Source organism: Urocitellus parryii, chromosome 1 (assembly GCF_045843805.1).
Source record: "Urocitellus parryii isolate mUroPar1 chromosome 1, mUroPar1.hap1, whole genome shotgun sequence".
Classification (NCBI taxonomy): domain Eukaryota; kingdom Metazoa; phylum Chordata; class Mammalia; order Rodentia; family Sciuridae; genus Urocitellus; species Urocitellus parryii.
In genome coordinates this window covers 125,267,891-125,282,905 of record NC_135531.1, presented here as the reverse complement: position 1 = coordinate 125,282,905, position 15,015 = coordinate 125,267,891, and positions in this window count along the sequence as shown.

Below are 15,015 nucleotides of genomic sequence, written 5' to 3'. Positions count from 1 at the left end.
CCTATGTAGCTGCTCCTCTGCTCAGGTCAGGCTGGCCCTGGCCTCCTACTCTGGACAGGCAGTCTGAATGAAGATGTGTCGTCAATACCAGGAGCTGTCCACCTGGCAAATATGCTTCCTAAAAACTCCACACTTTAGATCTTCACGAACAGGGTAGTACAAAATCAAGAAAGCAAGTAATTTGTAGGAACTCTGTTTAAAAGCCTATGCTTGAAATTTCATTGCCTACAGCAACCACCCTTGATTCTAAGACTGAATGCTTTAAGGATGAGTGTCCAATACTAGCCCAGCAGTTGCAGACCTTTCCTGGGTCAGAGGGTAATATCCAAAAGAAAAATATAAGTGGTTTTCAAAGAAACATTTTAGTAAATAAAACATGCCCTGAAACCAGCTGTGTAGATTGAGAAGCGAAAGTCACAGTTGCATTTATTTTTTTTATAACGATATGAGATTCAGTTAAAATTTTAAATTAAGGTAAATATAAAACACAAAACAGAACAATGCCAACAAATAATGAAAAGGGAGAAAAAAGAGCTACTTGTATCTCTATGAGGCTGCACCACCAACTGCTGTGATGATAAACACTGGATTGCCCAGGAGAGGGGAGCCCAGGGGAACCAGGCAAAGCCAGAGCTCCCAGTCCTGCACCAGGAGGGGGCGCTCTAGGGGAGACTCACCTTCCCCAGCCCGTCTTCCCTGGCTGGCTGGACCAGGGCCCTGGAAGAAAGTCTAGTTTCCTAGGCTTGCAAGAGCTTGTGAAGGGCAAAAGACACTACTAATTCATTACCCTGACCAGCCGTTAGGGCCAGTGGTTCTTGTCTGTGGCTGAATATCAGAATTATCTAGGGAGCATTTAAAATCTTCAGGTCAAGTCACAGTCCAGAACAATCAGATTAGAATTGCTAAGAACCAGGCACCAAAGCTTTAAAAACTCTTCAAATAACTCAATGGGGTGCCCAAAGTTGAAAATCACTGCTCTCAGATAGCCTCGTTAACTGAACTTCCTGGATTTATTGGCAGATTTTGGTAATCTGTTTACTGTCATCATCCATGTGGTCATGTCGGACCTGGTACTGAATCCTCCTCACTGGCCATCTCTAACACTCTGTATTCTTATTTAATTTGCACTGATTTCCTCAAAATGGGCACGAATGGAGTCCAATAATTATTTATATTTAAAAAAATACAATTGAAAAATATTTCCCGGTTCCCCCAGCATATGATCTTCTAAGAATACAATGATATCCTATCCAGTTTCTTTAGCCACAAATCCCTCTGCAGAATAAACTTCCATCCTAAAACTATCAGCAAACCAAAGGAGGGTTCTTCTCCCATTTCCAATCAGTCTCTTGGTTTTTTTCTCCCTTGGAAAAAAAAGGAAAGAAAGAAAGAAGAAAGAAAGAAAGAAAGAAAGAAAGAAAGAAAGAAAGAAAGAAAGAAAGAAAGAAAGGAAGGAAGGAAGGAAGGAAGGAAGGAAGGAAGGAAGGAAGGAAGGAAGGAAGAAAGGAAGAAAGAAAGAGAGAGAGAAAGAAAGAGATTTCCTTTTGGAAGATCTGACATCTACCTCTTAAATAACTTTAAATATTTTTAGTACATGTGATAATGTAAGAGTTCTGATTTGAAAAATTATATAAGACAGTCTTAGATAATTTTTCCCACTTCATCATACTCTTGTCCTATTCTTTTGTAAGTTCTTTTGGAAGTGCGTCTTCTAATCAAAAGAGGGCCATTTATTTAGAGATCTCTAAATAGCTGTGATTCTTTAAGATTCTTCTAGAACATTGCATTCCTCTGACTCTCTGAAGGGTTGATTTTCCTCCTAAATTTCTTATTCCTATACAATCTTTTGAAAAAATATTCCCCTATGGGAAAATCTATGACAGATGCACCAATACAAGAGGGACCATGTCAAGTTCCCGGAGGGATGACAATTACTTAATAAATGGATGGAAAACAGTGAAGTGTCTTTTCACCCAGATACAGGTGTCAGTACTACTAACAACAACACATCCCTAGGTTAAGTGCATCTGCCACAATTCTCAAAACACACCCAGGAAGACAGCATTATTAAAAGCTGTGCCAGTGGTGATTTCCATGAACCAGTAGGGGGATTACTCAATCTCTACTTTCCTCTCTGTTGAATCTCAGACAGATTTGGGGGAAAACCAGTTTGAATTCAGAAGAAAGAGAACTCTTGAGATCATTTGGTGTCTTGGGGATTTGTTTATTGCTACTTAAGATATTAGATTATTTTTCAGTTTTTTTTTTCAATCAGCACATCTTATTTATGCATTAACATTTCTGTCTGGATCTTGCCTTCTACATCAGGCACGGTTTACAAGTTGACAACCACCAGTCTTTATGAATGGCTAATGTGATTCAGGAAATTTTTTTTCATAATTTTAATCAAGAAATGACTTGGTAACATGGCTAAAAGGGAGTCAACCTCCAGGAATTATGATCAGATGTCTAGTTAATCCATCTTCCCTAACCCAAGTCAGGTGTTTGATGGTCTCTTGGAGAGACTTGTGTTTTAGTCTACACTTTACTCTTTCAATAGGGATGCAACTTGTTCAAAAAGGAGCAAGAGAACTTTGTTTGGAAATTCAATCTTCATTTTGGATAGGAGAGCAGGGTTGGTTATCTATCTAATTGTTTTTATTGTTGATATGACTCAGTTTCCCCATAGTGATAAATTGTATTCGGAAACCAATTGATTTGGAGAGAACCCGTGATAAAACAGTCAGAGACCCATCAGCTACCTGTCATCCAGATTGTCTCAACATGCTGATCTATCTTTCACAAACATGTGTTTCTGTGCTTGGATTCTTTTCTAGTACTTCTAGGGAATATAAGTGGGATAGAAAGATTATTAATCTTCTTTGAGATATAAAACTTAACAAATGCCATCAAAACATTACCGGTGGGGCTGGGGTTGTGGCTCAGAGGTAGAGTGCTCGCCTAGCATGCATGAGGCACTGGGTTCGATCCTCAGCACCATGTAAATGTAAAAAAAAAAGATATTGTGTCCACCTAAAAAACTTAAGGATTAAAAACAAAACAAAACAAAAAACAAACAAACAAACAAAAAAACATTACCAGTGCAGGGGAAATCACTGACTTCAAGTTGAAAGCAAAAGCAGGTGGGCATTTCAAGGAAACCAAACATCAGCCAGAAAACAATCAGAATCTGAGTAGTTATTTCCCTTGTAGCTGTTGCCATTTGTGTCTGTCTCTGCCGCTAATGGTGAGTCATTCTTGCAAACAAAATGAATATTAGTAAATTTATTCACATAGCACGCTTTATATAAATCCTGAGTAGTGTTCACAGAAATAACAAGTTTTGCAAACAAAATTGGCAATTTTGACATGATTGTGTGTAGTGTCATTAATCTTGCTAGAAGATCTGAACACTGCATTATTGGAATACTATCAAATAATGTTTTGCTGGCATTTTCCAGTCTTTGAATATTGCTATAGGTTACAGTTCTTTGTAAAGACACTAAACTTAAATTTCCTTCTTCTTCTTCTTCTTGCTTATTCTTATTTATTAAATGCATCTTTCAGATAACAATAATAATGATTAAGGAATATGAAGAATGTTAAAAAGTGTTTTAAGAAAAAACTTGTGATTTTGGAAATTCCAGAAATTTCAATTTCTTGCTTCAGATTCTGGAGACCTTCAGGAATTTGGAAACATTGCTTTCAATAAATTCCCTAGTCTAGTACCCATGTCACTGCCTCTAATGTAAGATGCTGTGTCCCCATTAGATAAGGTTAACTGAACCAGACCCCTACTGGGTTCCACTTAGTCCATGCTCTATACCAGAGCCAGAGAGTGAGTTGCTCATTTCTCCCTCCCATTTAAGACAGTTTAATGGCTGCCCATATTTAAATGTGCTTAACTCCTTTAGTAACTTGAAAAAATAAAAGTTACAACCACAATTAGAGATCAGTACATACCAAGATTGACCAAAAAAATGTACTAATCCACAAGCAGAGAGAGAGTGTGTCTGTTTTGTTTTGTTTGCTTATGATTTTATTTATGAGATTATTACAATGCCAGACAATTAGTAGGTGCTTCATGCCTATCGGTAGTTGAAATGGGCAACCCGAAGATTTGGTCCCACTATTTATTTGGGTAAATGAATGAGAATGGCCCACACAAGAGCTTTCATTCTCTGATGTTGCCCATGGTTTCACTGATATACCTGGCAAAATAGAGGATCTTTCCGAGAGTCCTCTGGACTTTGCCTGCCATCCTTTTTCTTCTCCAAGCCTGACATTCAAAGATCCCTTTGTTTGTCAAATACCTTCTCCCATTAGAGTGGTGAAATCCATTCTTAGGAACCCCAGTTTTTCCATCTTGAATATTAGAAGACTCTATTAACATGCTTGGTGTTTCTTTCCTTTTGAAAAATTATCAAGCTATAACAAATTATATAAAAATTTACTTAAACATGTGCTAGCATTAGCAACACCATTTCCACCCTTCTTGTTGGATAGCCATGAGAAAATAAATGAGGTAATGCACATAAAGTTCTCCATAAAGCACAAGGTATCAGGCAACATCAATATCCAACATTATTAAATCAGCTGCCCTTTTACAAACACAATCCCGACCACCTAAATTTATATCTCAGGGCCTGGGTGAATTCAGCCTTAACCAACCTGGAGAGTACCTATCCAGTTCTCTTTGTCCTCTTTCGGGTGCCCAGAATTTGATATATAATTTCCATAATAAAGGTATTCATCATCTGACTTGGAGAAAAATAGATTTTAGAATCAAACATATCTGGTTTTGGAATTTTGGCTTTGCAGCTTGAAATTTCTTTGAAACTTGATCAATTTCTTCTTATTTCTGAGGCTCAGTTTCTGCATCTATAAAATTGGAATGATAATCTCTCCCTGGTTAAGGATTTTTGGAGGATTGAATTATAAAGCCACATGCTCAAAGTAGCTTCCTTACTATGTGATTCATAATGAATATACTTATTAGTTCCTTTCTATTTCCTTGAGTGATCTCAACTAATTGAAAAATTCATCTTTCCTAAAAGAAGAAGCCAAATGCAGAGTCTCTTGGGTAAAACAAAACAAAACAAAAAAGCAAATATCATATCAGATAAGATAGCAATCCAAAAACATTGAAAGAGATAGTCGCACAGAAGCCTAGCAGTCCCTCCCAAGACCATCAGATATTCTGGGGGGGTGCAAGAAAAGGAGCTGCCCTACTAAGCAAGGACCCTTGTCTGAAGGTATGATCTAGGAGTGTGATGAATTTCCTGGTCTCAGAATCATAGCCAGCCAGAACCGGCACCATCCTGGATTTGAGTGGACCATTTGAACACATTCTGGGAGCTCTGCCAACAAAATGTAGATACCAGCCTGTGGTCCTGAATTATGTATTCCTTAAACCTGGAGTTTCAGTCTAAGGATGTTTCCTCGTAGGCCAAGACCTGTAATAGGAACAGCCTATTGCGATAGAGTTTGCTGAGGCACTTTTGCAAGACCACACTCTCTGGGTGCTTTTTTCTATCCATATACAAACTATGTAGAATGGGCTTGGACAGTCTAAGGGCCCTCTCCATACTGTCTCCTGTTGATCAATATTATAAGCCTTCACCTGTGGCAGCTCATAGAATCAGTGATCTGTTTCTTTGGTTTTAAATCGCAATCATTCCTGCTGTATTTGAAAACTGCCCCTGCACCCCCCTCCCTTTTTGTTTTCATTTGCTGGAAGCTTCCAGAACCCTCATGCCTTTGGTTTCTGATCTTTTGCTTCACACACACTCTGAGGTCCTCAGCCTCAGCTGTGTGACCACCAGGGTGCTGGCTGTCAGCACAATGGTTGTCAGGCCATCCTGACATCAGCAAAGAATGCTCTATTCTCTGCCCTCTCCCCATCACTTTGACACAAACTAGTATCTGGTACACAATATGAAAGTTTGATAATTTCCACTCTGACTTCAGTACATCAATGGAATCAGAAGCTGCTTTGATCAGACACAAAAGGCTCCTCCTAGCTATAATAACCTCATGTCAAGGATTTTTCAGGATAGTCCCAATTTTAAATATTAGGCTCAATTTCTACATCAGGAGTTCTAATTTTCAATTATAAAGACAATTACTACCTTGAGGACGAAGAGAAGGAAAGTGGTTGTAAAGTTGACCTTGGTCAGAGATGTAAGCGATAAGGAAAGTCCATGCCTGTGAGTCAGAGCAGGATCCACCCTGACAGAAAGAAAGTGCAATTTAGCAAGCGCTTCTCACTCTAATGACCCCCAATGTGTGTGTGTTTTTATGTGTGTGGTTTTCCTGCCCTCTAGTGTCTCAGAGTACTAAGATGTGCTGAACCTGGAAATGCCTTCTTACCACTGACTTAACAGAGTCACAGATCATAAAATATGAGGGGGTAAAAAACACCTGAGAGAAACATCTAACAACCATCATCAACTTTTGACCTGAAGGGAAATTGAAAACCAGAGAGGAAAGGAGTTGCTCCGTCCGCCAAAATTAGAGACAGCAGGGAATGATCACCTCTTTCAGCCATTCATCTATTCACATGCAGCATATGCTCATTTTCTTGTGTAATATTGGATAAAATTAATTATATGCTTTGTTCCTTAAGTTAGAGCATTTTTTTTTTGAGGTTCCTGGCGACAGAAAGTTGTATCTCTCTGACTCCAGAGCCAGAATTCTTAACTCAAACTTTTATTCTAACCCCTTTATATTCCCTAGGAGCAAGGAAAGCATGTTCCTTCTCAGTCCCAACTGAATTCCAAGTACTTTGAACAGAAATTGGTGTATGTTACACGCTAAATCAATATTTGTTAAATCAATCAATCAATAAATGATTGGCAGAATAATTTGTTCAAGTATTTATTCCACGATTACTTAAGTTTAGTTAATTATTAATTGTTAATTAGATGTGGTTATTTTTATTGTTCTCATTGCTCTCATTAGGCAGTTTGTTGAGAGAGCAGAATTAACAAGGTCTAGTCATAGAGCAACACTATTCCAACCACTGCCCTTTTAAGGCTGCTTCGTGGGCTTGTATTTTGTTGTGGTTTTATTTTTGTCCTCACATTGGTTAAATCTAGGATGGATCACCTGACTTGGGGCTCTGTCTGGTCACTTTTAAACACAGTATTGAAACTTCCCCCCACTTGGAGGTAGGCTTCTCTACTGTTCCAGTGCCATTCTTGGACATGGGAGAGGACAGGAGGGGAATGAGGGGAAATTCAGATTTTGGGGCCTGCTAAGAAGGAGGAGACCTAGAAAATCCCAGAGTTTCGGTTGCAATCTCTTCCCCACAAAGATCCACACTGGATTAGGGTAGAATGAAGCTCAACTGCACTGTCAGGATTTGCCTCTAGGCCAGCTATCTGCCAGAAGTAACAGGAGGACCTCTCTGGAGGAAGATAACATCGCCCATGGTTCAACTGGTCTCTGCTGTGGTGTAATTGTAAGCACCATACTCAATCAAAACCAGCCAGAATACAGAACACAAGACCAAAAGCACCTTAGAATTTCTGAATATTGATGAGTCATCACATGGGCTGTAATTAATGTCTTCTGAGAAAAGACCAAATGGAAACTTAAAAAAAAAAAAAAAGGAACTATAAATCAGAAAATAAATACAATGGAAATTTTAGAACTGAAAAACAACAAAATAAAGATTTGGAATAGTTGAAAAGAGAGTTGATAAATTGAGATATGGATCAGAAGAATACATTCAGATTGAAGCACAGAGACGAAATAATGGAAAATACACAAAAGAAAAGTAAACACACTATTTGAGCCCAGAAATTCAGATGAGAAAGAATGGATTGGAAACAGTATTTGAAGACCTTTTCATATATGTGTTGGACATTTGCATTTCTTCTTTTGAGAAATGTTGTTTAGTTAAGTAAACCTATTTATTGGCTGGATGGTTGGGTTATACGTTTTCTTGGTGTTACCTTTTTTTTTTTTTTTTTGAGTTCTATTCTGGTATTTATCCAAAAGAACTAAAATCAGCATACTAGAAAGATATATTTATTCCAATGTTTATAGCAGTGCAATTCACAATAACCAAGTTATGGAATCAGCCCAGGTGCCTGGCATAAAGAAATGCATAAAGGAATGCAAAAAGGAATGCATAAACAAAATGTGATATATGTATATACACACACACCCCACTACACACAAACACAATGGAGTTCTACTCAGTCATAAGGAAGAATGAAATTATAACATTTGCTGACAAATCAATGGGACTGCAGAACATCATTCTAAGTGAAGTAAGCCAGACTCAGAAAGCTAAGAATCATATGTTTTCTCTCATATGCAGAAGCTAGAGAGAAAAAAATTAATTTTTTAAAAAAGGATCTCAATAATATAGAAGGGAAAACAGTAGACTACAGGAAGGGGATCTAGAAAGAGGGAGGATGGGAGGGAAAGAGGGGGTACTGGGGAATAAAATTGACCAAATATGTGCATGCATAAATATATTTTTTTGTATATTTTTTGTATACTTATAATGCACCAACTTAAAAATATAAATAGAATGAAGAACAGCAGAGTAGAGCAATGAGATCTGGGGATGGGAGGAAGAAAGGGAAAATACTGGGGAATGAAATGGAACAAACTATGTTAAGTACAAGTATGAAAATGTCCCTATGAGCCACACTATTATTTATAATTATAATGCACTAATAAAAACACAGAAAAGAAACAGCATTTGAAGAATCAATGGCTGAAAATATTCCAAGGCTATTAAAGAATTAAGCCATCTATTTCAGAAGCTCCACAAGCACTAGATAAGATAAACACAAAACAATTCCTCAGCCTGTCAAAATAAATCTTATGAAAATGAATAAAAATTAAATTGTATTATATTCATGCTATGGAATGGTATATTGGAGCGAGGACAAATGATTTATAATTACTTGTAACAGCATTTTTAGTGGCTATAATGTTTAGTAAATCAAGACATAAAATGAGTAGAATAATGGTTAACTTTGGAAGAGTAATAATGACTGAAAAATAAGGGACAGAAAGCATGGTAAATCATAAAAGAGATTGCATTAAATAACATTGGCTTATGGGATTTAAATGTATGCAAATAGATATGTACATGTGCATGTATAATAAATATTTTATTTTAGTATATTGAGTATATTTATACATAACAGTTATATTAAATTAGAAAGAAGTAACAAAAGATAAATTTAAAATTTTCCACGTATTTGCAAAATTTGGCAATATCCTTTCTGAATAAATCATTAGACAAAGAGAAAATTCTAAAGAAAAATAGAAACACTTTAAACAGATGATAAAAATATGACATATTAAAACTTGTGAAGTGTAACTAAAGCTGTGCTTAGAGAAGTATGAATGATCTTGAAGGCATATTTTGGAAATAAACATCTAAAAACTAATAACTTAGTTATCTCAAGCTATTAGGAAAGAAGAGTAAATTAAGCCTAAAGAAAGTACAGACAAGAAAACAATAAAAGTAAAATAAGAAATGAGTGAAGTAGAAAACACAAAATGGAAAGAATTGGCAAAATAAAAAACTGGGGTCTTTTCCCAAAATATCAATTAAATGGATACACTACCAACAAGAGTGAACCAGAGAAAATAAAGCAGAAGACACAATATTGTCAGAAATCAGAAGAGATCCAAACAGGTGGTAGAAATAATGAAAACATATCATATCAATCAGGTTAAAATTTACATGAAATGAATAATTTATCTTACCCTAATTGGCACAATTAAAAGTTAGAAAAGTTCAACTTTTGTTTAATTGTATCAAATATTAATATTTAAATGTCTTTCCAAAAGAAATCTCAAGACACACTCTTCATGAAGAAATTCTTCAGAAGTTTCAGAATGCAAAAATATCAAACATACACAAAACCTTCCAGATAATAGAATAAGTGATCCTAAGTCTTTTTATGAAACTGTAGCTCAAGTCACAAGGACATTGCAAAGAAAGATAAGTTACAGATCAATATATCTTAAGGATAAAGATGAAAAGAGCCTAAGCAAATGTTACCCAGCAGAATCCAACAAGATAAATATAAATACAGTCTTATATGTATATTATATATGACATTATACATTGCATATTTATATAATATTAATGTATTACATATAATATATTGTTATGTTATTATATTACATATGTACATATATATCACTGATTTCTGTTTGTTTACATTTGTTCAAGCTGTTTACATTTGTTTGTATGGACAATAGGTATGTATGTGTGTACATATATTTGTGTGTTTGTATATATACATATGTATTTATACACATTATTCAAACAAATAGGGTTAATTACAAGAACTAAGGGTTATTTAACTCCTGAAAATTAATCACTGTGTTTTGCCATATTCATATTAACAAAAAAGGAAATAAAAATTACATAGATCTTTTAAAAGATACCTAAAAGTCATTTAAAAAAATCATCATTCATTTGTGATTTTAAAACCTCTTAGCAAACTAGTGATAAAAACTTCTTTATTCTAATAAATAAGAGCTTCTAACAAATAATGCCTAATTATTTGTAATATGTAAATAATAGGCAGTACACACTTATAATTAGTGGTGAAATATTGAAAGTCTTCCTTTGAAATCAAGAACAAGACAGTAATTTTCATTAATACCACTTCCATTTAAAATTTATTGGAAATCCTAGACTATACAATACAGAAAGAAAAACAAATGAAGGCATAAAGATCAGAGAGGAAGAAATAAAAATATGATATATAGACAGCATGATTGTTAACTCTTAAGACTTAAGTTATATTATGATTATTGGATATAAAATCAATATTCAAAAATCACTAGCATTTCTACATATGTCCAATAGATAATTAGGAAATCAAATTTAATGAACACATTTTTAGAATAACATAAAAACTATAAATATATAGGTAAAATTTTAATGACAGATGAACAAGTACTCTACTTAGCAAAATACATTATTCAAAGAAAAAAACAAATGTGTGTATACCATGTTCATAGATTAGATGACTCAGTATTATAAATAAGTTTTTTTCCAAATTGATTCATATACTCAATACATTCTTGAAATTATTTTAATTCTACACCACTTTCCATGGAAGTTGAACACCTGAGTCTAAAATTTATATAAAATGCAGAGAGGCCAAGTATTGCCAAAACAATCTTAAAGATGAAACAAATTTGTATGAATTGCAAAACTGGATATCAAGGGTTAATGGCAGTAATTAAAACAGCATTGTATTGACACAAGAATGAAGAGTAGAAAATGGTATAAACTTTATTAAGGAATACTTGATTTTTTAACATAACAAAGAGTCTTTATTAAATATTTATAGATTCATAGGTTATCCATATATAAAAAGAAATATTTTATCCTTACCTCACACTACAAAAGTGAATTCTAAGTGTATTTTATATCTCACTGTGAAAGGGTAAGCATTAGGTATTCAAAAAAAATAACATAGCAGAATTTTTTCATGACATTGGAGCAGGTAAAGATTTCTTAAACAGGACATAAAAACAGTACCCATAAAAGAAGTTTTTGATTAATTGCTTGACATTTAAATTATGAATTTCAGCAGTCAACGGCCACCATCCAGGAAAGCTGAAGGATACACCGCCACTCTCCCACAGATTGCAACATCAAAACACCCAGCAGCAGGACCCTGGAGATCCAGGCCAACTGATTCTCGCGGCCTGCCCTGTGGCTACAGAAGGTGTGGCGCTGCAGAGAACCCATTAATTAGCAAGCAGGGAGATTAGGGACTGCCATTAGGTGGAATCCCGCCAGCCAAGCCCACACTGACCCTTGGGCTGAGTATGGGATTTCAGAAGGGGAAGGAAGCGGTACAGTCCCATCCCCCACAGCGGACACTCCACCGAGGCAGTCAGCGGCCACCATCTGGGAAAGCTGAAGTATCCACCACCAATCTCCAACAGATTGCAACAACAAAACAGGAGAAATCAAGACTAACAGGAGAAACCAGGAGACTAGAGGCAAGACCCTGGCCAGTGGGCGGCTGGAAACCGCAGGCCCACCTGCGACAGTTCACCCACTGCCTGCGTAACTGGGTGGTAGGAGAACGCCGCCCGCGGACGACCGATCACCCGCCAGCGGCCTGTGATACTGGGCGGCTGGAGACTGCCTGCCCGCGGTGACTGGGAACCGAAATCAAACAGAGGCAGTCCAGTCACACCCCCCTTTAGGACACCCCAGCAAGGAGCCTGGGGCCCGCCATAGCAGAGCAGTGTTGTCACTGGAGCTCGGACGTCAGAATTCCTTCCCAGCGGAATCCAAGTTAGCAGGCATAGTTTAACAACACAAAGGAGCGACATCAGAGTAATACAGAACCAAAACAAAGCTATAGAAGAGAGCAGAAACACGACAATCAAAAAGAGCTGGAAAGTAACGTGGACAACATGAGAAAACAAGGGAAAAAAGGAGTACAAACAATGCAAGACAACTTAATGCTACAGGAGGACATAGAAACATCAGAAGCAGGGATAGGGAAAGAACTCAAGGCATACCTAACTCAAATGGAAAGGAATATTAGAGAAGACGTGAGACAGCAAGTCCAAGAAATAAAAGTATATTTTGAAAATGAATTAAACAAACAAATTCAAATGGCAAAGAACGAGCTCTACCAGGAGATAGAGATCTTAAAAAAAAATCAAACGATAATCCTAGAATTGCAGGAAACTATAAACCAAATTAAAAATTCAAACGAGAATATTACAAATAGACTTGATCAAGTAGAAATCAGAACATCAGATAATGAAGACAAGGTTTATCAACTTGAAAAGAGTATAGTCAACACAGAAAAGATGCTTAAAACCCACGAGCAATCTATTCAAGAGATATGGGACGTCATAAAAAAAACAAATTTGAGAGTCATTGGGATAGAAGAAGGAACAGAGATTCAAACCAAAGGAATGGACAGCATATTAAATGAAATAATTGTAGAAAACTTCCCAGAGATGAAAGATAGAATGGATTGCCAAATCCTGGAAGCCTACAGGACCCCAAGCATTCAAAACCATAATAGACCAACTCCAAGACACATAATAATGAAGATAGCCAACATACAGAACAAGGAGAGAATATTAAAAGCTACGAGAGAAAAGAGGCAGATCACATTCAGGGGTAAACCAATTAGGTTAACGACTGATTTCTCATCACAGACTTTGAAAGCGAGAAGATCCTGGAACAATGTATTTCAAACACTGAAAAATAATGGATTCCAACCAAGAATACTGTATCCAGCAAAATTGAGCTTCAGATTTGACAACGAAATTAAAATCTTTCATGATAAACAAAAGCTAAAAGAATTCGCAGCAAGAAAACCAGCACTGCAAAGTATTTTGAGCAAAATACTACAAGAAGAGGAGTTGAAAAATAGTGCACAAAACCAATAGCAGGAAGTAGCTCAGTAAAGGGGGAGGAAAATAACCAAAAAGTAAAATTAGCCAAACTAAAATAAATAAATAAAGAAGCATGACTGGAAGTACAAATCATATCTCAATTGTAACCTTAAATGTTAATGGCCTAAACTCACCAATCAAGAGACATAGGCTAGTAACCTGGATCAAAAAAATAAATCCAACAATATGCTGCCTTCAGGAGACTCATATGATAGGAAAAGACATACACAGGCTGAAGGTAAAAGGTTGGGATAAATCATACCACTCACATGGCCCTTGGAAACAAGCAGGAGTGGCCATACTCATATCGAATAAAATCAACTTCAAACCTAAGTTAATCAAGAAAGATAAAGAAGGGCACTATATATATAGAATATATCAACCATCATCAAGTGTATACACTTTCTTCTCAGCAGTACATGGATCCTACTCAAAGATAGACCATATGTTATGCCATAAGGCAACTCTTAGTAAATATAAAGGTGTGGAGATTATACCATGCACCATATCTGACCATAATGGAATGAAATTGGAAATCAATGATAAAAGAAGGAAGGAAAAACCCTACACCACATGGAAAATGAACAATACGTTATTGAATGATCAATGGGTTACAGAGGACATAAAGGAGGAGATGAAAAAATTCTTAGAGTCAAATGATAATACAGACACAACATACCGGAATCTATGGGACACAATGAAAGCAGTTTTAAGAGGGAAATTCATTTCTTGGAGTTCTTTCCTCAAAAAAAGAAAAAACCAACAAATACATGATCTCACACTATGCCCCAAAAATCTAGAAAAGGAAGAGCAAAACAACAGCAAATGTAGTAGAAGACAAGAAATAATTAAAATTAGAGCAGAAATCAATGAAATTGAAACAAAAACAACCATTGAAAAAATAGATAAAACTAAAAGTTGGTTCTTTGAAAAAATAAATAAGATAGTCAAGCCCTTAGCCATACTAACGAAAAGAAGAAGAGAGAGAACTCAAATTACTAACATACGGGATGAAAAAGGCAATATCACAACAGACACTACAGAAATACAGAAGATAATTAGAAAGTATTTTGAAACCCTATATTCCAATAAAATAGAAGATAGTGAAGATATCGATAAATTTCTTAAGGCATATGATTTGCCCAGATTGAGACAGGAAGACACACACAATTTAAACAGACCGATAACAAAGGAAGAAATTGAAGAAGCCATAAAAAGACTACCAACCAAGAAAAGCCCTGGACCGGATGGGTATACAGCAGAGTTCTACAAAACCTTCAAAGAAGAATTAATACCAATACTTTTCAAGCTATTTCAAGAAATAGAAAAAGAAGGAGCTCTTCCAAATTCATTCTATGAGGCCAATATCACTCTGATCCCAAAACCAGACAAAGATACTTCAAGGAAAGAAAACTACAGACCAATATCTCTAATGAACTTGGATGGAAAAATTCTCAATAAAATTCTGGCGAATCGAATACAAAAACATATCAGAAAACTTGTGCACCATGACCAAGTAGGATTCATCCCTGGGATGCAAGGATGGTTCAATATAAGGAAATCAATAAATGCTATTCA